This window comes from Saccopteryx leptura, chromosome 1, assembly GCF_036850995.1.
Source record: "Saccopteryx leptura isolate mSacLep1 chromosome 1, mSacLep1_pri_phased_curated, whole genome shotgun sequence".
In the NCBI taxonomy this organism is placed as follows: Eukaryota; Metazoa; Chordata; class Mammalia; order Chiroptera; family Emballonuridae; genus Saccopteryx; species Saccopteryx leptura.
The window spans coordinates 252,709,084-252,734,183 of NC_089503.1; the positions used below are offsets into that span (position 1 = coordinate 252,709,084).

The 25,100-nt window shown below is 39.4% G+C and overlaps 1 pseudogene; it reads right to left on the reverse strand.

Moving 5' to 3' along the window:
- Positions 1–688: 688 nt before the first annotated feature.
- The window catches only part of LOC136388278 (olfactory receptor 7E178-like), a 33,691-nt pseudogene continuing 9,279 nt past the window's right edge, over positions 689–25,100 (reverse strand).

Consider the following 25,100-nt stretch of genomic DNA (forward strand, 5'->3'; position numbering starts at 1 on the left):
GGAACCAGGGGCATGTTTTCTGTACAAAATGTAAAGATTCAGAAAAGCAGACTCCCACAAATAGTATAGCCATAGGCTCTTAACATTGCCTTAAGCATTTGCACATAAAGATTTCTTTCTTGAGAATTTGAATTGTCCATGCTTTACACCTTGTGAAAATGTGCTTTTTATATCAATTTGTATCTGACATGCATCCTCCTCAAGGACCGTCCTTTCCCTGACATGTGAAGTTCCCTCTCATATTAAAGTTTCTGTTCAGGTGCCACTTGCCTTGACTGGTGCGGGGAAGTGAAGACCTAAGTGGAGCCAAAGGAGGATTAAGAAAAACACAGAGACATAGATAGAGTTTGGGCCAGGTGGGACATTGTATTCTGAGGGAGACACAATGACTTCAAGCCTGTTTACAGGCTGGCAATTTCTTGGGGCATCAAACCTGGTTGTTTTTTTTAATTTCAGTGACACTCTATCCATTGTGTCACTGCTGGTCCTGCTTTTGGCATCAATGCCACGAACAGCCTTCAAGTTGTTTCAGTGACCTGTCCTGCCAGGTCACTCAAGGCTGAGCAGGGCCCTTCCTGTGCTCTCAGCTGCATGTATACCAGACACATTTAAATGCAGTGACCCTCTACAGATTTTACTGTTTTTTTTTCCATCCTATGAACCAAAAAAGATAACACAGGTGTCGAGATTAGTATATTCTTCTGATCACCCTCCACAGGGCACTCTTGATATCTCTGTTCCTCAGGCTGTAGATGAAGGGGTTCAGCATGGGGGTGACCACAGTGTACATCACCGAGGCCACTGCATTCTTTCTCAGGGAAGATGAAATAGCAGAACTGAGGTACACTGTAAGGCCTGTTCCATAAAATAAACAACTGACAGGTGAGAACCACAGGTGGAGAAGGCTTTATACTTCCCATCTGATGATGGGATTCTCAGAATAAAAGAAACTATTTTAAGAGAAAAAGATCCCTGAGAGTGGAACTCTACCAAGAATGACACCAATGAAATAGATCAACATGTTGTTGGTGAAGGTGTCAGAACAGGCAAGGTTGAAGAGTTGAGAAGGATCATGGAAGAAATGAGGGATTTTCACATCTGCACAGAAGTAAGTTGTGGCACCATCAAGTAGTGCAGCTGAGAGATAAAAGCCTGATGAAAAATGACAGCAGGACCAACAAGCCTCAGAGGTGGGGGTTCATAATGACCAGGTAGCATAGAGGCTGACAAATGGCCATCAGCCTGTCAAAGACCATCACAGCCAGGGGTAGGCTTTCCAAACATGCAGAAAGAGAAAAAAAGGTCTGACTTAGGCAGCCTGCCTAGGTGATGGATTTGCTGTATGTCTGGAGGTTCACCAGTATCTTGGTAATTGTAGTGGTGCTGAAACTGATATCGGTCAAGGACAAATTGAAGAGGAGGAAGTATGTAGGTGTGTGGAGGTGGGCATCTGAACTGACAGCCAGGATGATGAGCAGATTCCCAAACATGGTGACCAGGTACATGGACAGGAACAGACCAAACAGAAGGGGCTGCAATTCTGGATCATCTGAGAGTCCCAGGAGGAGGAATTTTGGGTCACCTGTTCAATTCTGTGGTTCTATGTGGGTAGGACACATTAAGAGAGAGAGAGAGAGAGAGAGAGAGAGAGAGAGAGAGAGAGAGAGAGAAAGCTAAATAAATGAATAAAGTATAGAGGCATCAATATTCAAGCAACTCACAAATCAAGTATTTACACTTGAGGAGCATATATCCCCCACCCCATTACCTTTGGCAACATTTCTCAGTTGTGAAATATTTAGAACTCTTCTGTATTGATGTCTGGGCCATTCAAACCCACTTTAGAGACTTTGGGTCTAAGAATATTAGAGAAGAAAGGACATTTTGAGTCCTCTGAAGATCATCCATTCTAATACCTTATCTGATGCATACATAATTTCCCTCTGCAATACTCTTTTTTTTAAAGATTTGATTTATTGATTTTAGAGAGAGGAAGAAGAAAGAGAAGGTGGTGAGGAGGAGTGGGAAACATCAACTCATAGTACTTGCTTTTCATATGTGCCTAGACTGGGCAAGCCCAGGGTTTCAAACCAGTGAGTCAGCATTCCAGATTGATGCTTTATTCACTGTCCCACCACTGGCCAGGCAAGAAGAAAGAGCATTTTGAGATAATAAATCCATAAACAAAGTAAAATATCAGCCTTCTACTTTTAAAGAAAAAATATGGAATGAAACATATTATTTTCTCAGAAAATAATCATTCTAATTAAAGTCACTAAGAAGCAGTTGAATGTACTTTATCTCACCCAATGGCAGTGTATAAAATTTCCTTAATTTAGGAGAGCAAAAACCACATTAACTGTATTCTAACTTAATATAAAATGTTCATAATCAGATAGCATTTTTATATGGTAATTATTTTAAGGGTTTTATGACATCCATCTTCCATGGAGATAAGTGCTCACTCAAATGTGTGGGTTGTCTGGTTAAAGATCTTTAAAATATAACTCAAGTTTATAAATATTTGGCCTTGTTGGACTTCACATTTTGAAAACTATGATTTTGTTAAATGCACAAAATCACAGAATATTACTTATCCTGAAGATGGTATTAATTTACAATGCATCAATAATAAAATAATAATACATTTTCCTAAATACTCGGTACTATTTTTTTTTTTTTTTGTATTTTTCCGAAGCTGGAAATGGGGAGAGACAGTCAGACAGACTCCCGCATGCGCCTGACCGGGATCCACCCGGCACGCCCACCAGGGGCGATGCTCTGCCCACCAGGGGGCGATACTCTGCCCCTCCGGGGCGTTGCTCTGCCGCAACCAGAGCCACTCTAGCGCCTGGGGCAGAGGCCAAGGAGCCATCTCCAGTGCCCGGGCCATCTATGCTCCAATGGAGCCTTGGCTGCAGGAGGGGAAGAGAGAGACAGAGAGGAAGGAGGGGGGGTGGAGAAGCAAATGGGCGCTTCTCCTGTGTGCCCTGGCCGGAAATCGAACCCGGGTCCCCCGCACGCCAGGCCGACGCTCTACCGCTGAGCCAACCGGCCAGGGCGAGTTCATTTTCTAATATTTCATTGTTGGCATATAGAAAGGCTATTTACTTTTGTATGTTAATTTTGTATCCTGCGACCTTACTGTATTGGTTTATTGTTTCTAGTAATCTTTTTGTGGAGTCTTTGGGGTTTTCGATGTATAGGATCATATCATCTGCAAAAAGTGATACCTTTACTTCTTCTTTTCTGATTTGGATGCCTTTTATTTCTTTCTCTTGTCTGATTGCTCTGGCCAGAAATTCTAGCACCATGTTAAATAAGAGTGGAGAGAGTGGACAGCCCTGTCCTGTTCCTGATTTAAGGTGGAAAGTCATCAATTTTATGACATTTAATATGATGTTGGCCGATGATTTATCATATATGGCCTTTATCATGTTGAGATATTTTCCTTCTATACCCATTTTGTTGAGAGTCTTAAACATAAAGTTGTGTTGTATTTTATCAAATGCCTTTTCTGTGTCTATTGATAAGATCATGTGGTTTTTGTTCTTTGTTTTGTTGATATGGTGTATTACGTTAACCGTTTTGCGTATGTTGAACCATCCTTGAGATTCTGGGATGAATCCCACTTGATCATGATGTATTATTTTTTTAATATGTTGTTGTATTCAATTTGCCAGTATTTTGTTTAGTATTTTAGCATATGTATTCATTAGAGATACTGGTCTATAGTTTTCTTTTTTTGTGCCATCCTTGCCAGGTATCGGTATGAGGGTTATGTTGGCCTCATAAAATGTGTTTGGAAGAATTGCTTCTTCTTCAATTTTTTGGAAGACTTTGAGTAGAATAGGAACCAAGTCTTCTTTGAATGTTTGATAGAATTCACTAGTATAACCATCTGGGCCTAGACTTTTATTTTTGGGGAAGTTTTTAATAGTTTTTTCTATTTCTCCCTGCTAATTGGTCTGTTTAGGCTTTCTGCTTCTTCATGACTCAGTCTAGGAAGGTTGTATTGTTCTAGGAATTTATTCATTTCTTCTAGATTGTTGAATTTGGTGGAATATAGTTTTTCGTAGTATTCTCCAATAATTCTTTGTATATCTATGATGTCTGTGGTGATTTCTCCTCTTTCATTTTGGATTTTGTTTATATGAGTCCTTTCTCTTTTTTCCTTGGTGAGTCTTGCCAAGGGTTTGTCAATTTTGTTGATCTTTTCAAAGAACCAGCTCCTTGTTCTATTAATTTTTTCTATAGTTCTTCTGATCTCTATTTCATTTATTTCTGCTCTGATTTTTCTTATTTTCTTTCTTTGGCTGGTTTTGGGTTGTCTTTGTTGTTCTTTTTCTAGTTTCTTAAGGTGTGAAGTTAAGTGGTTCACTTGGGCTCTCTCTTGTTTGTTTATATAGGCCTGAAGTGATATGAACTTCCCTTTTATTACTGCTTTTGCTGCATCCCAGAGATTCTGATATGTCATATTGTAATTTTCATTTGTCTGTATATATCTTTTGATTTCTGCGCTTATTTCTTCTTTGACCCATTCATTTTTAAAAAGTATGTTGTTTAGTTTCCACATTTTTGTGGTTTTTTTCCCCCTCTTTTTTGCAGTTGAATTCTAGTTTCAAGGCTCTATGATCAGAAAATATGCTTGGTACAATTTCAATTTTTCTGAATTTGCTGATGTTATTTTTGTGGCCCAACATATGGTCAATTCTTGAGAATGTTTCATGTACACTAGAGAAAAATGTATACTCTGTTGCTTTGGGATGGAGTGTCCTGTAGATGTCTATCATATCTAGGTGCTCTAGTGTTTCATTTAAGGCCAATATATCTTTATTGATTCTCTGTTTGGATGACTGATCTAGAGCCATCAGCAGTGTATTGAAGTCTCCAAGTATGATTGTAATTTTGTCAGTTTCTGTTTTAAGGTCAATAAGTAGCTGTCTTATATATTTTGGTGCTCCTTGGTTTGGTGCATATATATTAAGGATTTTTATGGCTTCTTGATTCAGTGTCCCCTTAATCATTATGAAATGATCATTTTTGTCTCTGAGTACTTTTTCTGTCTTGTAGTCAGCATTATCAGATATGAGTATTGCTACACCTACTTCTTTTTTTGGATGTTATTTGCTTGGAATATTGTTTTCCAGCCTTTCACTTTAAATTTGTTTTTATCCTTTTTGCTTAGACGTGTTTCTTGTAGGCAGCATACAGTTCGATTTTCTTTTTTAAACCATTCTGCTACTCTGTGTCTTTTTATTGGTGAGCTTAATCCATTTACGTTTAGTGTAATTATTGACACTTGTGGTTCTCTATTGCCATTTTATAAATTGCTTTCTGTTAGTTTTGTATCTTGTTTGATTCTTCTCTTTGTTTTTCTATCATTTGTTTCTGTTTGTTTGTATTCCATACTTTTTTCCTCTGTTGCTACCTTTTTTTAAAATTAATTAATTAATTAATTAAATTTTTACAGAGACAGAGTGAGTCAGAGAGAGGGATAGACAGGGACAGACAGACAGGAATGGAGAGAGATGAGAAGCATCAATCATTAGTTTTCATTGTGCGTTGCAACACCTTAGTTGTTCATTGATTGCTTTCTCATATGTGCCTTAACCGTGGGCCTTCAGCAGACTGAGTAACCCCTTGCTGGAGCCAGTGACCTTGGGTTCAAGCTGGTGGGCTTTTACTCAAACCAAATGAGCCCATGCTCAAGCTGGTGACCTGGGGGTCTCGAACCTGGGTCCTCTGCATCCCAGTCCGATGCTCTATCCACTGTGCCACCACCTGGTCAAGCTTTTGCTAACTTTTTTAAGTCATGTGCTTCTGTGGTGGTTTTTTCAAGTGTGGTTACCATTAAGTAATGAAAAGGGTACCTACCATATTCATTGTAGTACCCTATCTTATGAGTGTTTCTGCACTTCATCATTCTTTGCTACTGTTAATCTCTGTCCTCTCCCCCTTTTTTTTGCTTTTGTTGTCACAGTTTAAATGTGGTTTTATTGTGTTCTTGGTGGAGCTTTTACTTGTGGTTTTGTTTTGTTTTGTTCTTTCAATCTGGTTGGAAAACCCCCTTTAGTACTTCCTGAAGTGGGGGTTTTCTGATGATAAATTTCCTCATCTTTTTTGTATTTGTGAATATTTTTATTTCTCCTTTGTATTTGAAGGATAGCTTTGATGGGAATAATATTCTTGGCTAAAAGTTTCTCTCTTTCAGGGTTTTAAATATTGGGGTCCACTCTCTCTAGCTTGTAGAGTTTGTGCTGAGAAATTTGATGATAATCTAATAGGCCTTCCTTTATATGTTGTATTCTTCTTTTCCCTGGCTGCCTTGAGAATTTTTTCTTTGTCATTGGTTTGTGCCATTTTTATTATGATATGCCTTGGAGTAGGTTTGTTGTGGTTAAGAAAACTCGGTGTTCTGTTTGCTTCTTGAATTTGAGGCTTTAGTTCTTTCCATAGGCTAGGGAAGTTCTCATCTATTATTTGTTTGAATATATTCTGCATTCCATTTTCTCTCTCTTCTCCCTCTGATATACTTATTATTTTTATGTTATTCTTTTTGATGGAGTCAGACAATTCCTGTAGGGCTTTCTCATTTTTTAAAATTTTTGAGTCTCTTTCTTCTTTTTTGTTGTGCCTGAAGTTGCTTGTCTTCTATGTCACTAATCATACCTTCTATCTGGCCTGTTCTATTAGCTAAGCTTGTTTCCTAGTTTTTCAGTTCATGAATTGAGTTTTTTATTTTTGTTTGATTTGTTTTTATAGTTTAATTTCTTTGGTAATATATTCTTTGTGTTCGTTGAGTTGTTTTCTGAACTCCCTAAATTACCTTTCTGTGTTTTCTTGTATATCTCTGAGTATTTTTAGGATTTTTATTTTAAATTCTCTGTCATTTAGCTCCAAGGTTTCCAATATATTACATTTTTTCTCCATAGATTTTTTCCACATCTATCTGGGTTATTTCTCTATTTTTTGTATTTATGATATTTGATTTCCTTTTTGTTAATGGCATCTGAGGGTGGTCTTGTTGATAGTACTAATGAGAATTAATAAAGATTAAAAAGTAAAAAAAAGAAGTAAAAAAATGGAAAAAATATTTGGAAAAAACCCCACAAAAAACCCTCAATAATAATTTATTATTCCACCCCCTTTTCTTTAGTCTTTTCCCCTCCTCCCCTCCTTCTTAGGAAAATATTGTGACGAACTTTGAATTATATTATGCTAAATGGAACAAAAACTGCTTATAACGGAGGGCCTGAGTTGGGGGGAAGTGTTCAAGGGGCAAAAAAGGAAGTAGGGATCCACAAAATGCAAAAAAGGAAAAAATTTGGGTCAAGTATAAAATGATTTGCTTGTAAGTGATGGTTGACTAAGAGATATAATAAGAGGGATAAGAGGGAAACAGGAAAAAGGAAAAAAAATAACTATTGTATTAAGTGGAGCAAAAACTAAATAAAATTGATATCCTGAGTTGGGAGGAATGCTAATGAGTTAAAAAGCAAAGTAAAAAGCACCCAAAATGCCACAAAAAAACCCCTTGAGGCCAAAATTAAATAATTTGTTTGTGATTGAGGATTGAATGAGAGGAAAAGTGAAAGGAGAAAAGAAGAAACTAATAGAAAAGGAGAAATAAGAAAAAGAGAAAAAGGAAAGGAAGAAAAAAGAAAAAAAGAAAATGAGAGAGAGAGTTAAGGGTTTTGGAGTGTAACCCTCATGGAGAGTAAGGAAGAATAAAAGAAATAAAATGTAACACTTATGGGTACTGTAGTTCAAGAAGAGGAAAGAATAAGATGGGCAGAGAACAAAAGGACCAAGGTGGAGGAAATAGAAATAATAACAATAAAGACAAGAAGATGAAAGAAACAAAAAAATAGTGGAACAAGTTATAAAGTCTGTGGATTTCTCTTGATTTTGAGAGGTTAACTTCTTTTTTTTTTCTTTCCTTTTCCTCTTTCTGGTTGGTGACTCTGTACTCCAGGCTTGCCCCCTGTGGCACACTTAGGTAGGGATTTGCAGTTGATGAGACTCTATGGCAATGTCATATATTAGGCTTCAGTCTCATTGGTAATCAAGGCTTGATAGCGTTTGCAGGCTTTGACAAGGAGAGAGTCCATTTTCCCAGAGCCTCTCTCCTACTCTGTCCTTCCTGAATTAGCAGCCTGATGATCCAGCTATGAGGCTGCCACTGCCTCTGCCTGGGGAGTGAGAGGCTCAAAGAGCTGGCAAATCCCCACTCTATCCCCACTCAATGCAGGACTCTGGGTAAGGCTCTGGCATTCAGAGCTGCCAATGTAATCAGGTGGGGCTGGGAGCCAATTGCTCTCAAGGTGAGTTTCTATGAGCCTCCAGGCCTGTTCAGCATGCCTAGCACTCTGTGCGACCACTCTCCCCAGGCTTTCCGCACTTTGTAACCTGTTTTGGCTGGGAAGAAGGTGCCCTAGTTGCTGCCTGCAGTACAGGAGGTCTTAACATCTGCCAAGTCCCTCTTTTTAGCGTATATCCCTGAGTATGAAAGCTCTGCCAATCAGAAGTTGCCCCCACCCCTTTAGCAAGAGGCACTAAAGCAGTGGTTCTCAACCTTTCTAATGCCGTTACCCCACAATACAGTTCCTCATGTTGCGGTAACCCCAAACCAAAAAATAATTTTGGTGGCTACTTCATAACTGTAATTTTGCTACAGTTATAATTCGGAATGTAAATACCTGATATGCATTATGTATTTTCCAATGGCTTTAGGCGACCCCGCTGGGGTCGTGACCCACATGTTGAGAACTGCTGCACTAAAGAATATCATGCCTCTTGTCTTGGATTGCTGAACTGAGAGAGATCTTGTCAATTAGAGCAGCATAGGTCAATTTGGAGGTGAGCAGACTGTGGGTTAAGCTAATTTCAGCAATTGGATCCGCTGATCTGCTCCATAAAGGACTGCAAGCTGCCCTGTGCACCCCTGCCCTGATGCTTGATTGTTAGTTTGAATGACTGGGTGAGGCGGCCCACCCGCCTAGAGAAGCTCGGGCTTAGGAAAGTTTGCTTTAGCGCACTCCCCGTGCACCACTGGCAGCTTCTGCTCGTGGTGCAGGCAGTTGCTTGCACGTGGGCGGTTGGGTAGCTCGTGGCACGCGGGCAGTTGCTCACGTGGGCTGATTCATCACAGGCACACTCTTTCCTCGGCTTGAACGAATATCCGTGCTGCTGCCTAGCTACCTCCACACCCTTAGCTCCCCCCGACTCTCAGTTCCAAGTGAAAGCAGCCTTTGCTCAGGTTAGTGAGGAAGGCAGAGTGTTTCTTTGTCCGACTTATTTCCTTCAGGGTTGATTATATATTTAGTCCATTTTTCACTTGATCTTACCTTTGCCTTCAGTATGTGGAACTTCCATATGCTCCAAGGATAGATTTTTCTATCTCTGGTTGATGAACTTGTTGAAATTTTGGGGAGATTTGTTGGTTGCACTCCTCACAGTGCCATTTCTCTGACATCACTCCTACAAGTTGTTTTCTTAATAGTAAAATCAAAATTAACCACATGTTCTGATTGCCAGGGTATGAAATCAGAAAGTTCCCTGAAGTCTGACTAACAATAGTCTCTTCATGATAGAGCCACATGAAGATTTCTGTCTTGTAAGGAAATGATTTTTCCATATTTTGGGTTTAGAAAATGTGCTGAAAAAAATGCATTAGTATTCATAGAAAACCCTATAATTCACACATTTGTGTAATAAGAATTCCTGCAATCTACATGGTCTATTTTGCTAAATCACAGGTGAACTCGCCAAATCCCGAGGGAAGGAACTGGTGGTTGTGCCCCTGTTTGCTCATCTGAGACTAAAGCTGTTTAGAAAGAAACAGTCATTGTGCTGGGGTGGTGGGGACAGAGCCCTGGTGTGGGAATGAGGAGGCTTTTGTCTGAGTCCCACAGCTGTCACCCACTAAATGTGAAGTGTGTGTATACCTTCCACCTCTCTGTGCTGGTCTCTCTACACAGAAGTGATTGAGTAACACCCATCTCTGGGAGATGTGTGGCACCTGACAGAGGTCTGCCCTTAATACATTTCAGTCATGGTTTTGAGTCAGATTGGAATAGTGGGTTCACTGATGAAAAACAATCACAAGAAAGTTTTAATGACACATTATTTTATTATATGGCAGAGAGGTAATTTGTTCATGGAATGAGTGAAAATCCTAAAATGTGTCACAGTCCACATAGTGAGATTGACTTTCTTTCTCTTTTCTTCTCTTTTTTATTTGAATAAAAATCTCTACAATTTTTCTTTATATTTAAGTGTTGTAGATTTTATTAAATGGAAAAATAATAGGTTTCTTAGAAAATCCTTAATACAGCAATTTAAAAGCACTCTTTCATCCTCTGTCTAATCCTACAAGACTTTGCTGGGAGAAATGACACACAGGAAAGAAGCTCTCAGGGTGGGAAGCCATGTTGCCTGTGGCCTATGCTCTGTTTCTGAGATCCAGGAAGAGCCTGATCATTAATGAACAGAGATTGTGGTTGTTCTCAACAAGCAGATTATAGCCCTGGGGGATCAGAAATAAAGTAGGCTCAGTTGTTTCCCTCTAGGTATTCAGAATCTCCCTATATAAGGACAAAAATATCTAAAACTTTTCATATGGGGGCCCTTCTGCTGAAACCAGCTCAGTGATGAGTGTGCACAAGAGGAAGGTGCTGCAGGACTTAAAGAAAAAACATACAAGACACAACATAAAGAAAAGAAGAGTACAGGGGACTCCTAGCCTCTAGGACTGAGAGCCCAGATCTCTGCAGCCTCATTGTATTTATTCATTTCTTTATCAAGCAAATTAGCAGAAAGCATGGGTTTTGGTGCAGAGAAGAATGATTAACTAAACCTTTCAGGTATGCAGAAAATGGTATGCAGCTGTTTTGTTTAAACAATCTTATTAGTGTTTACTGGGGCAGCATTCTGCTCCCACACTTTGGTGTTCCAAAGTCACACATGTAAAACCTGTTTCAAGGCAGCATTCCAATCTCCAGCCATTTTTCTACATGTCTCCCATTTTATTTTTGTAAAGCCGCGTAAGCAGTTTTTGCAGCCTCTTTCTGCATTGATTGAGGGTTTGTTACAAGCATCTGGAACTAAAGAAAAACATATTAAAATAGTACATATCCCAATGAGACCTCCCAATAATCCAGTACCCCATTATTTTATCCAAGAAATAGGATTAAGGGTTTGCAGACCATCAGCAATGCCATACACAGTGTTCATTAGACACACTCCATTGAAAAGCTTCATGGGAATTGCAGATCTCATTATCCTTGCTACACTCTCAAACTGCATACTCCTCAGGGGCCCAGTTGATCACAATTCCATAGGAACCATTAAGTAGCAAAACACTATTAGGCCCATGACAATCTTCCCAGTGCATTTTTTTTAATGGTTGGAGTTCAATGTGTAGGGATGGGCAGCTGTAGCATTGCTTGCAGCTAAGGGTCCTGGAAGATTAGTATGTGAATGAATATGAGTGATATAAAAAAGAAAGTGATGTTCTCAGACAGTTTTCTGTAATTGAGAAAAAGATTAGTAAGAGGTTGTAGTAAAGAAGTTTTAACAAAGCTGTTTCAATCATCTTTGTTACTTGTACTACATAAGCAGAATCACTAACAATACTAACTGGGTTGGGAATATCCTGCAAAGCAGAAATAACAGCATATAGTTCAGTTTGTCGAGCAGAAAAACCTGGGGTGGAAATATGTTTCTGTAACACCCCTGTATAGCTAGCATGTCCATTACCAGAGCCATCAGTAAAGATGGTGGGGGCATTAGATAAAGGTTCCAGCCAGGTAATATGAAGTAAAATCCATTGAGTTTGCCTCAAGAACTGGAAAAGAGCATTTCTTTGGGGGGATAATAATGATCAGTAATCCATAGGAAATCAGCAAAAGCTAACTACCATGTAAATAATTCTGAAAACAAAAAGAAACATCAGCTCTTGTTAAGGAAAGGATAATAGTAGATGAATCACATCCCACAAGTTGTCGAATCTGTTCTCTTCCTTTGAGATTAAATGAAGACATGAAATCAAGATAGGGAGAGAGAGATTTTTATGGTAGAATTAGTTAAGAATAGCCATTCAACTAATTTATCATGCTGAACAATAACACCAGTAAGAGAATGTGGTGAATGAAAAATCAATAGTTGAAGTGGTTCTTTATTCTGAATACTATCTAATTGAGTCTGATGAATTTTTTCTTCCACTAATTGAAGTTCTTTTTTTTGCTTATGTGCTTAAAATTCTAGGACTATTCAGACTAAGGTCTCCACACAAAAGAGAAAATAAAGAAGAGAGCTCATGTTGTCATAATTTCTACTTTTGGGTGAAGCCAATTAATGTCTCTTAATTTCTGTAAATCATTTAAGGTCTTAATACTATCTCTGCATATTTGTACTTTTTGAGGTTGTATTGTAGTGCAGTCTATGATAGTGCCTAAATAACAGACCAGGACAGTCTGCTGAATCTTTTCAGGTGCTATTTTTAAGCCAACATTTTTCACCTGTTTTTCTAAAGCAAACTAGACTTATTCTTCTTGGTTTCTTGCTGCTACAAAAATATCATCCATATAATGGATAATGTAGCACTGAGGGAATTGTGACCAAACAGGTTCCAGGGCTTTAGCTACACAGTTTTGACAGAAGTAGGGCTATTAAGCATGCCTTGTGGCAATACCTTCCACTGAAATCTTTCCATTGGCTCTTTAGTATTAACAAAGGTACAGAAAAGGCAAAATTTTCTTGATCTTCCTGCCAAAGGTATAGTGAAAAAACATTTTTAAAAAATCAATCATTATTAATGGCCATTCCTTAGGTATTAAAGATGGATTTGGTAACCCTAGTTGTAAAGCTCCCATAGGTTGAGTTACTGCATTTACTGCATATAAATCTGTCAAAAATCTCCAATTCCCCAATTTTTTCTTAACTGCAAACACTGGAGAATTCCATGGGCTAAATGATTTCTCTATATGTCCTTTTCCTAATTGCTTTAATACTAATTCTTGAACAGTCTTTAATTTTTCTTTAGTTAATGGCCACTGTTCAATCCAAACAGGCTTATCTGTTGTCCATTTTAAAGGCACTGCTTGGGGTTTAGTGAGGAGGCTTTTGGGAACAGTAGCCACTAGAGAAAATGTGACATATATAGGATGGCATTTCATAACACTGTCCCCATTCCCCATTGTTACCCTGTATTTTCCTAATAATCTTTTTGTGGAGTCCTTCGGGTTTTCGATGTATAGGATCATATCATCAGCAAAAAGTGATACCTTTACTTCTTCTTTTCCGATATGGATGCCTTTTATTTCTTTGTCTTGTCTGATTGCTCTGGCCAGAACTTCTAGCACCACGTTAAATAAGAGTGGAGAGAGTGGACAACCCTGTCTTGTTCCTGATTTAAGGTAGAAAGTCCTCAGTTTTATGCCGTTTAAAATGATGTTGGCTGATGGTTTATCATACATGGCCTTTATCATGTTGAGATATTTTCCTTCTATACCCATTTTGTTGAGAGTCTTAAACATAAAATTGTGTTGTATTTTATCAAAAGCCTTTTCTGCATCTATTGATAAGATCATGTGGTTTTTGTTCTTTGTTTTGTTGATATGGTGTATTACGTTAACCGTTTTTGCGTATGTTGAACCATCCTTGAGATTCTGGGATGAATCCCACTTGATCATGATGTATTATTTTTTTAATATGTTGTTGTATTCGGTTTGCCAGTATTTTGTTTAGAATTTTAGCATCTGTATTCATTAGAGATATTGGTCTGTAGTTTTCTTTCTTTGTGCCATCCTTGCCAGGTTTTGGTATGAGGGTTATGTTGGCCTCATAAAATGTGTTTGGAAGTATTGCTTCTTCTTCAATTTTTTGGAAGACTTTGAGTAGAATAGGAACCAAGTCTTCTTTGAATGTTTGATAGAATTCACTAGTATAACCGTCTGGGCCTGGACTTTTATTTTTGGGGAGGTTTTTAATAGTTTTTTCTATTTCCTCCCTGCTGATTGGTCTGTTTAGGCTTTCTACTTCTTCATGACTCAGTCTAGGAAGGTTGTATTGTTCTAGGAATTTATCCATTTCTTCTAGATTGTTGTATTTGGTGGCATATAATTTTTCATAGTATTCTCCAATAATTCTTTGTATATCTATGATGTCTGTGGTGATCGCTCCTCTTTCATTTTGGATTTTATTTATTTGAGTCCTGTGCCTTTTTTCCTTGGTGAGTCTTGCCAAGGGTTTGTCAATTTTGTTGATCTTTTCAAAGAACCAGCTCCTTGTTTTATTGATTTTTTCTATAGTTTTTCTGTTCTCTATTTCATTTATTTCTGCTCTGATTTTTATTATCTCCTTTCTTCGGCTGGTTTTGGGTTGTCTTTGTTCTTCTTTTTCTAGTTCCTTAAGGTGTGAAGTTAAGTGGTTTACTTCGGCTCTCTCTTGTTTGTTCATATAGGCCTGAAGTGATATGAACTTTCCTCTTATTACTGCTTTTGCTGCATCCCAGAGATTCTGATATGTCGTATTTTCATTTTCATTTGTCTGTATATATCTTTTGATCTCTGCGCTTATTTCTTCTTTGACCCATTCATTTTTTAGAAGTATGTTGTTTAGTTTCCACATTTTTGTGGGTTTTTCCCCCTCTTTTTTGCAGTTGAATTCTAGTTTCAAGGCTTTATGATCAGAAAATATGCTTGGTACAATTTCAATTTTTCTAAATTTGCTGATATTGTCTTTGTGGCCCAACATATGGTCAATTCTTGAGAATGTTCCATGTACACTAGAGAAAAATGTATACTCTGTCGCTTTGGGATGAAGTGTCCTGTAGATGTCTATCATATCCAGGTATTCTAGTATTTCGTTTAAGGCCACTATCTCTTTATTGATTTTCTGTTTGGATGACCGATCTAGAGCCATCAGCGGAGTATTGAGGTCTCCAAGTATGATTGTATTTTTGTTAGTTTTTGTTTTAAGGTCAATAAGTAGCTGTCTTATATATTTTGGTGCTCCTTGGTTTGGTGCATATATATTAAGGATTGTTATGTCTTCTTGATTCAGTGTCCCCTTAATCATTATGAAATGACCATTTTTGTCTCTGAGTACTTTTTCTGTCTTGTAGTCAGCATTATCAGATATGAGTATTGCTACACCTGCTTTTTTTTGGGTGTTGTTTGCTTGGAGTATTGTTTTCCAGCCTTTCACTTTGAATTTGTTTTTATCCTTGTTGCTTAGATGTGTTTCTTGTAGGCAGCATATAGTTGGATTTTCTTTTTTAATCCATTCTGCTACTCTGTGTCTTTTTATTGGTAAGTTTAATCCATTTACATTTAGTGTAATTATTGACACTTGTGGGTTCCCTACTGCCATTTTATAAATTGCTTTCTGTTAGTTTTGTATCTGGTTTGATTCTTCTCTTTTGTTTTTCTATCATTTGTTTTTGTTTGTTTGTGTTCCATACTTCTTTCCTCTGTTGCTACCTTTTTTAAGTCAAGTGTTTTTGTGGTGGTTTTTTCTAGGGTGGTTACCATTAAGTAATGAAAAGGGTACCTACCATATTCATTGTAGTACCCTATCTTATAAGTATTTCTGCACTTCATCGTCCTTTGCTACTGTTAATCTCCATCCTCTCCCCCCTTTTTTTCCTTTGTTGTCACAGTTTAAGTTTGGTTTTATTGTGTTCTTGGTGGAGCTGTTACTTGTGGTGGTGTTTTCTTTTGTTCTTTGAATCTGGTTGGAAAACCCCCTTTAGTATTTCCTGGAGTGGGGGCTTTCTGTTGATAAATTCTCTCATCTTTTCTGAATTTGTGAATGTTTTTATATCTCCTTCATACTTGAAGGATAGCTTTGATGGGTATAGTATTCGTGGCTGAAAGTTCCTCTCTTTCAGGGCTTTAAATATTGGGGTCCACTCTCTTCTAGCTTGTAGAGTTTCTGCTGAGAAATCTGATGATAATCTAATAGGCCTTCCTTTATATGTTGTACTCTTCTTTTCCCTGGCTGCCTTGAGAATTTTTTCTTTGTCATTGGTTTGTGTCATCTTTATTATGATGTGCCTTGGAGTGGGTTTGTTGGGGTTAAGAAAACTCGGTGTTCTGTTTGCTTCTTGAATTTGAGGCTTTAGTTCTTTCCACAGGCTTGGGAAGTTCTCGTCTATTATTTGTTTGAGTATATTCTGCATTCCATTTTCTCTCTCTTCTCCCTCTGATATACCTATTATTCTTATGTTATTCTTTCTGATGGAGTCAGACAATTCCTGTAGGGCTTTCTCGTTTTTTATTATTTTTGAGTCTCTTTCTTCTTCTCTCTGTTGTGCCTCAAGTTGTTTGTCTTCTATTTCACTAATCCTATCTTCAATCTGGGCTGTTCTGCTAGCTAAGCTTGTTACCTCGTTTTTCAGCTCGTGAATTGAGTTTTTCATTTCTGTTTGATTTGTTTTTATAGTTTCAATTTCCTTGGTAATATATTCTTTGTGTTCATTGAGTTGTTTTCTGATCTCCCTATATTGCCTTTCTGTGTTTTCTTGTATATCTCTGAGTATTTTTAAGATTTCTATTTTAAATTCTCTGTCATTTAGCTCCAAGGCTTCCAATGTGTTAAGTCTTTTCTCCATAGATTTTTCCACATCTATTTGTGTTACCTCTCTTTCTTTTGTATCCATAATATTCGATTTCCTCTTTCTTATTGGCATCTGAGGGTGGTCTTGTTGATAGCACTAATTAGAATTAATAAAGAGTAAAAAGTAAAAAAAAAAAAAAAAAAGGTAAAACACCCCACAAAAAAAAAACAGTAATAATTTATCATTTCCCCCTTTTTTTCTTTCTTCTCTTTCCCTCCTCTCCCCTCCTCAGGGAAATATCGTGCCTATAATGGAGGGCCTGATTAGGGGTGAAGAGTTCAAGGGGCAAAAAAAAGGGGAGTAGGGACCTACTAAATGCAAAAAAAAAAAAAAAAGAAAGAAAATCTTAGACAAGCATAAGATGATTTGCTTGTGAGTGATGGTCAACTAAGAGATATAATGAGAGGGATAAGAGGGAACCAGAAAAAAGGACAAAAAAAAGAATAATAAAGAAGAAAAAAATAAAAATGATAAGTAAAAATCTGTTGTATTAAGTGGAGCGAAGACTAAATACAATGGAGACCTTGGGTTGGGAGGACCCAAAATGCCACAAAAATAAACAAACAAGAAAAAAACAAAAACAAAAGCGAAAAAGAAAAATAAAGCCAAAAAAAGCCTTGAGTCCCAAATTAACTAATTTGTTCATGATTGAGGATTAAATGGGAGGAAAGTAAAACGAGAAAAGAAAAAACGAATAGAAAGGAAAAAATAAGAAAAAGAGAAAAACGAAGGAAGAAATAAAAAAGGAAGAGAAAAAAACAAGATAAAGCAAAACAAAATAAAACAAAAGAGGAGAGAATGAGAGTTAAGTGTTTTAGAGTATAACCTTAAAGGAGGGTGAGGATGAAGAAGAGAAATAAAATGTAACACTTATGGGTAGTGTAGTTCAAGAAAAGGGAAGCATAAGATGGGCAGAGAATAGAAGGACCGAGGTGGAGGAAATAAAGGCAATAAGATAGAAGAAACAAACAACAACAACAACAAAAAATTAGTGGAACAAGTTGTAAAGTCTGTGGATTTTTCTTGATTTTGAGATGTTAACTTCTTCCTTTTTCTTTTCTCTCCCTCTTCCTGGTCGGTGACTCTACCCCAGGCTCTGCCCCTGTGTCACACTTAGGTAGGGATTTGCAGTTGATGGGATTCTATGGCAATGTCATATAATTGGCTTTAGTCTTGCTGGTAGTCAAGGCTTGTTGGCGTTTGCAGGGTCCAACGATGAGAGAGTTTGCTTTCCTGGATTCTCTCTCCTAGTCCCCCCTTCCTGCATTAGCAGCCTGGTGATCCAGCTATAAGGCTGTGACGGCTTCTGCCTGGGGAGTAAGAGGCTCAAAGAGCTGGGAAATCCCCACTCTATCCCCACTCAGTGCAAGGCTTTGGGAAAGGCTCTGGCAGTCAGGGCCTCCAGTGTAATCAGGCGGGGGTGGGAGTCAATTGTTGTCAAGGTGACTGTTCAGCGCCTAGCATTCAGTTGGACCTCTCAACCCAGGCTTTCCACACTTTGTAGCCTGTTTTGGCTGGGAAGAAGAGGCACTAGTCTCTGCTTGCGACTAGTGTAGTATAGATCTTATTATCTGCCAAGTCCTTCTTGTTAGCGTTTATCCCTGAATATGGAGGCTCTATCAATCAGAAGTTGCCCCCGCCCCTTTAGCGAGAGGCACTAAAAAATATCACGCCTCTTGTCTTGGGTCGCTGAACTGAGAGAGATCTTATCAATTAGAACCGAGGGTGCGCAGATTTCACGGGTTAAGCTAATTTCAGTGATTGGGTCGCAGCTGTGCTCCCGAAGGTATTTCAGGCTGCCTGCGCGTGCCCCTCCCCCAACGCTTGATTGTTAGCTTGAATGGCTGGGTGAGGTGCCCCGCCCACAGAGAGAATCTCCCAAGTAGGGAATACCACCCTGGGGCTGCTCTCACTCACCCAGCCACTGGTGGCTGGTGCGCACCGGGCGCAGGATGATGGGGCACCCTGGGTGTGCAGGCCGGCAGGGCGCTCTGGGCGCATGGAATGCCCAGGGTACATGCGTGAATGGGGTGCTCCGGGCACCGGTTGCTGGCGACTCTCACTCGCAGTGCGCGGGCCGCTGGGAACGTTAGCGGTGCTCGCTCTGCAACCGGACCGGGCGCGCCAGCGGCTGCTCACCGCTCCGGAGTGTGGGCGGTGCTCGCTCTGCAACCGAACCGGGCGCGCGCCTGAGTCTTCTCGTGGCTGCTCGCGGCTGCTGCTCGCGGCTCCCGAGTGTGGGCTGACTCACCACAGGCGCACTTCCTCGCGGCTTGAATGAACGTCCCTGAGGTAGCTTCCTCCACACCCTCGTCTCTCAGATTCAAATGATAACAGTCCTTTCGCTTTCAGTTTTTGTGGAACTCCGGAATGCTCTGAGGATAAATTTTCCTGTTTCTAGTTGATAAATTTGTTGTGATTTTGGGGAGATCTATCAGACGCGCTGCTCACGGCGCCATTTCCGTGACGTCACTCACCCTGTATTTTCCTAAAGATATCCTTACCACTTACCTGTGACAAACTGAGCTGAGGTCTCTATTTCCCCCCAGGGTCCAGCAGTTGGTTCCATACATTATTTATTGCTCTGCAATCTTTCTTCCAATTGGGTTCCTGTTTGGGCACCAATTGCTGAGACCAGCTCGGCAATGGGTGTGCACAAGAAGAAAGTGCTGCAGGACTTAAAAAAACACACACACAAGACACAACATAAAGAAAAGATGAGTACAGTAGACTCCCAACCTCTAGGACTGAGAGCCCAGATATCTGCAGCCACATCATATTTATTCTTTTCTTTAATCATCAAGTAAATTAGCAGAGCATGAGTTCTGGTGCAGAGAAGAATGATTAACTTAAACCTTTCGGGTATGCAGAAAATAACTATAGGGATCAGCTGCTTCCTTTAAACGATCTTATCAGTGTTTGCCAAGGTAGCGTTCTGCCCCTGCAGGACTTCGTATTCCAAAGTTTGTAGGTAAGACTTGTTTCAGGGCAGCACTCCAATCTCTGGCCATTTTCCTACACCCTTCCATCTGTTTGTCCTGATGATAAAATGCCTCTGACAGTCCCCTTTCCATCCATCATCTCCACAGTACTCACCAGGCTGTTCTGTCTCTGCTGGAGAATGACCAAGCAGTAAGAATCCACTGTCCCTGTCCTGCTGGGAAGCAATAAAGGGTCAGGTTCTTTCCCCAGGACTGGCAGGGTGACAGAGGGAGTCATGGGCCTCTTGATGCAGTGATTCTGAAAGGAAGAGACTCAGATATGATGCCCACTGGACTGAGATGGGAAACTAAAGGGTCAGAGGCACAAGCTGATTATCTCCCCTGCATGGCCTTGGGAGCTCAATACACAGAGCTCATGATTAGTCAAATCAGTCTTTTGTCCCAGTCCCTGAGGATTTACTGTTATTAATAGAAGATAAAAAGAAAATGTATTTCCAAGGCTCTGGGCCCTTTGTCTTCCCAGGAGGAAGCTCCCTTGACTGCTTTGCTCCCACTTTGATGTTGCATGATTTTATAAATGCAAACCACTTTTTTCAATTAGAAAAAGGCATGTGTGCATTATATGTCTGCACATTCATTGAATTGATCATTCTATGAAGGGGTAATTATATGTTCTAGACCAAGAATATGATATCATTTCCAAGATTTATATTTCTATGGAGATGCATTTTTTTTTAATTTCTATAGTTCTGTTTTGAGGTTTTGGATTTTATGTGTTAATAGATGTGGGCTGCTTGTCACTTGGAAAAACTGCCAAAGTTCTACTTTTCCTACAGATTTTATTTATGTTGTTACATTAGACAACCATCTATTTTGATATAACAAATTGGCAATTTTCTTCAATCCTATAGGAGGTTTTACATATATCTGTGTTCTAAGTGTAGGGCTGTAGTTTTTTGAAGTCTTTTCTTTCTTTCTTTTTTTAAATTCAATTTATTGATGTGACATTGGTAAGTAAAACTATACAGGTGTCAGGTGTACAATTCTATAATGCATCATGTGTACATTGTATTGTGTGTTCACCATCCCAAGTGAAGTCTCTTTCCATCACCATTTATTCTGGGTCCCTTTATCTTCTACTACCTCTGCTCACCCTTCTTTCTCTCTGGTAATCACCATACAGTTGTCTGTGGATGAGATTTGTTTGTTTTTTGTCTTAATTCATTCATCTTTTTCACCTAGTCTCCCAGCCCTCCTGCACTCTGACAGCTGTCAGTCTGTTCTCTGTATCTATAAATCTATTTCTAATTTGTTTATTAATTTATTTTGTTCATTAGATTCCAAATATCAGTAAAGTCATATGGTACTATTATTTCTCTTACTAGCCTATTTCACTGACCATAACACTCTTCAGGTTCAAATAATAATAATCTATATAAATAAAAATGTAAATGTTTGTTTGTTCAAAATCTTAAATCTCTGAAAGTTCTTCACCGATTGCTTTGAAATTTTGAAACAATGTTGCATTCGAATACACACATATTTTCATCCCAAAATGACATAGCCTCAGCTCTTGTGTCATCCAGAATAGCTGCAACATTGCTACCAGGTGGAAGAACTGCTCATTCTGCTTTGAAATTGCCATTGAACATGCAATTTATTGAAACTCCCACGTGCAACATTTCCAAAGCATCTGGCATGAAAAAAGTATTGCAGAAATGCAAACTTATTGTTTGGAATGAATGCACAATGGTGCATAAAAAACGTTTGTGCGGTAGTTAGCTTCCTCCACACCCTCAGCTCCGACCCGTCTCTCAGATTCAAGTGATAACAGCCCTTTTTCGCCTTCAGTGTGTGTGGATCTCCGGAATGCTCTGAGGATAAATTTTTCTGTTTCTAGTTGATAAATTTGTTGAGATTTTGGGGAGATCTGTCGTACGCGCTGCTCGCAGCGCCATTTCTGTGACATCACTCTGTCATTTCTGACTGATTCTTTTTTATTATTTCAATGTCCTTTTTTATATTTGCTATCTCTTTATTTAGGTGTTTGTAATGAACATCTATTGTTGTTTTAATATCTTTAAGCATCTTAACAATTGTTATTTTAAACTATGCATCTGGTAATTTGGTTATATGTCACTCATTCAGGGTCTTTTCTGGGGATTTCTCTTGATTCATTTGTGTTGCATTTCTCTGCTTTCTCATTTTGTTTGTGTAAAAGAAGGCTTTGGTCACTGTAGTCCACTGGGTATGGCCTCTGTGTTCCCTAGGTTTGGTCTATCTTCAGGCCCACCACCCCCTCTGCTGTTGCTACCTAGGGCATTCAGATATGGGTGTTGCCAGTGCCTGCCTACTGGGGCTGTTGCTGTGGTTTCTGCCTCTCCTTCACAGGAGTGGCTGTGATCATGTGCTTGGGTGTACAAGCCTCAGTGGCCTTGGCCTTTGCCCCATCCCCACGGATGGCATTATGCTCAGCCCTGAGGGCAGGGGTGAGCACCTTTGTTCAGCTGCAGGTATCTGCCTGATTCTGGGCTTTTGCCCCACCCCTGAAGGAGGAGCCCACTCGTGGGACGACTGCAAGCCTTGGCTCCACAAATTGGGTGGGACTGCATTCCCATGCTCAGTAGCAGGACTCTGCCTGTTCTGGGCTTTTGGCTCCACCCCCACGGGAGGAGCTGGCTCCCGTGCCTTGCCACAAGCCTCGGTTCTGCAGGCAGGGCAAGGCTGTGCTCCTGTGCCCTTGCTCAAGAGTGGGCCTTTGCCCCTTCCGGAGGCTCCTGCCCTTCCCCTGCAGGCTGGATTACAGGTGGCCTGCAGTTGGGCTTGACCACTCTTGCACGTCCCCTCCTCCCCAGCCTGGCAAGACTGAGTTTACATCTGTGCCTCAGTAGTGGCCAGCCAGCCTCTGCTCTTTTTGACAGAACCACGCTTCTTCATCCCACTCCCGCCCACCCTTGGTCGAGCTCTCAGCAGTGTGAGTGGGGGCACTGCAGCTCAGACTCACTACTGTAGTCCTGAAAGCTCTCTTCTTCTAAGCGACTGTGCTCTGAGTGCTGCAGGAGAGCTTGTTTGGCTGGTGTCCTGCTTCACTTTGCTGGTATTGCTGTTTCCAGGGGAAATATTCACTTCAGATTTGGGGAGTGACTTGTCCCAGGGTTTAAGGTGGCTGTCTCTCAAAATATTTCTCCCTGTGCCTCCTAGATTACACTCTCTTTTTGCTACTCTGGTCCTCTCCTCTCTCCCTGTCCCCCAGAGCCCCAGGTGAGTGGTTGTGAGAGAGGTTTTCTGTGTGGTCCCTTTAAGAAGAATACTGGTTTGAGAAATCAGTCTTTCTCACAAACAGTATTCTGACTTGTTTCCAGCTAAATACTGTCCGTACACCTCTTCTAGGCTCTGGGACTGCATGCTGGGGCTTTTTTTCTGGGACTCAGGACCCTCCCCTCTAAACTCACTTCCCACTATGCGAGTCTCTCCCAGCTGTCATTCACTCTGTGGAGCTGGGCAGCCCTTTCCGCATTTCTGCTTTTCTTACCAGTCTGTGACTTCTTCGGTGTTTCTTGGTTGAAGAGTCCTTTTAGTTTAGTCCAAAGTTGATTTTTCAAGATGATGGTTCTTAAAATTAGTTTGTAATCCACTTTGGTTCTGGGAGGTGAAAGTTGGTACGACTGCCTACTCCATCACCATTTTGTCTCTGTATATGAGTTTTTCATAAATTTCAAATATTAACCCCTTTTTAGATGTATAATCGACAAATATGTTTTTCCATTTAGAGTGTTCTCTTTTCTTTTTGTTGATGGTTTCCTTTGTTGTGAAAAAACTTTTCAGTTTCATGTAGTCCTATTTGTTTATTTTTTCTTTTGTTTCCCTTATCTGAAGAGATATATCAGAAAAAAGTATTGCTACAAGAACTGTCCAATATTTTACTGCCTACTTTTTCTTCTACAATATATATGGTTTTAAGTATAACATTAGATTTTAATCTATTTCATGTTTATTCTTGTGTATAGTGTAAGAGAGTAGTCACATTTCATTTTTGGGGGTCATATATGTTCAATTTACCCAACAACATTTATTGAATAGATTGTCTTCACCTCATTGAATGTTTTTACCTCCTTTGTCAAATATTAATTGACCATAAGTTGCAGGCTTATTTCTGAGTTCTCCATTCATTTTCATTAATCTATATATCTGTTTTTATTCCAATATTATGTTGTTTTGATTACTGTGGCTTTGTAGTATAGTTTAATATTAAGTACCATGATTCTTTAACTTTGTTCTTTTTCAAGAGTGCTGTGGCTATTCAGGGTCTTTTGTGGTTCCATGTAGATTTTTGGAATATTTGTTCTAGTTCTGTGAAATACATTATTAGCATCTTGGTAAAAATTATGTTGACTCTAAAGATTACTTTGAGCAGTATGGACATTTTAATGATGATAATTTTTTCTATCTATAAACATGTCATATGCTTTTATTTATTTGTACTTTCTTCAATTTCTTTCTTTCGTGTCTTATAATTTTCCAAGTATGTACAGGTCTTTTATATGCTTGGTTAAAGTTATTCCTAGATACTTTGTTTTATTTTTTTTATTCAGTTTTAAATGGAATTACTTTCTTAATTTCCCTTTCTGATTTTTCATTATTGGTATATAAAAATGCAACTGATTTCTGGATATTTATTTATTTATTTATTTATTTTGTATTTTTCTGAAGCTGGAAACGGGGGAGAGACAGTCAGACAGACTCCCGCATGTGCCTGACTGGGATCCACCCGGCACGCCCACCAGGGGGCGACGCTCTGCCCACCAGGGGGCGATGCTCTGCTCATCCGGGGCGTCGCTCTGTTGCGACCAGAGCCACTCTAGCGCCTGGGGCAGAGGCCAAGGAGCCATCCCCAGCACCTGGGCCATTTTTGCTCCAATGGAGCCTCTGCTGCGGGAGGGGAAGAGAGAGACAGAGAGGAAGGAGAGGGGTAGGGGTGGAGAAGCAGATGGGCGCTTCTCCTGTGTGCCCTGGCTGAGAATCGAACCCAGGACTTCTGCATGGCAGGCCGACGCTCTACCACTGGGCCAACTGGCCAGGGCCTGGATATTTATTTTGTATCCTGCTTTTTACTGAATTCATTGGTCAATTCTAGTTGTTTTTTGATAGAATCTTTAGGGTTCTTTGTATCTAGTATTATGTCATTAGCAAGTAATGACAGTTGTATTTCTTCCTTTTCAATTTCTATAACTTTTATTTTTTCTTTTTGTCTGATTGCTGTGGCTAGGACTTTCAGTACTATGTTGAATAAGAGTGGTAAAATTGGACATCTGTGTCTTGTTTTGGTCTTAAAAGAAATGTTTGTAGCTTTTGTCCATTGAGTATAATGTTGTCCGTGGGTTTATTATATGTGGGCTTTTATTATGTTAAAGTATGTTTTCTCTATTTTTGCTTAGCTGAGTGTTTTTTTTAATCATAAACGGGTGCTGGGTTTTATCAAATGTGTTTGCTGAATCTATCGATATGATCATGTGGTTTTTACCTTTCATTTT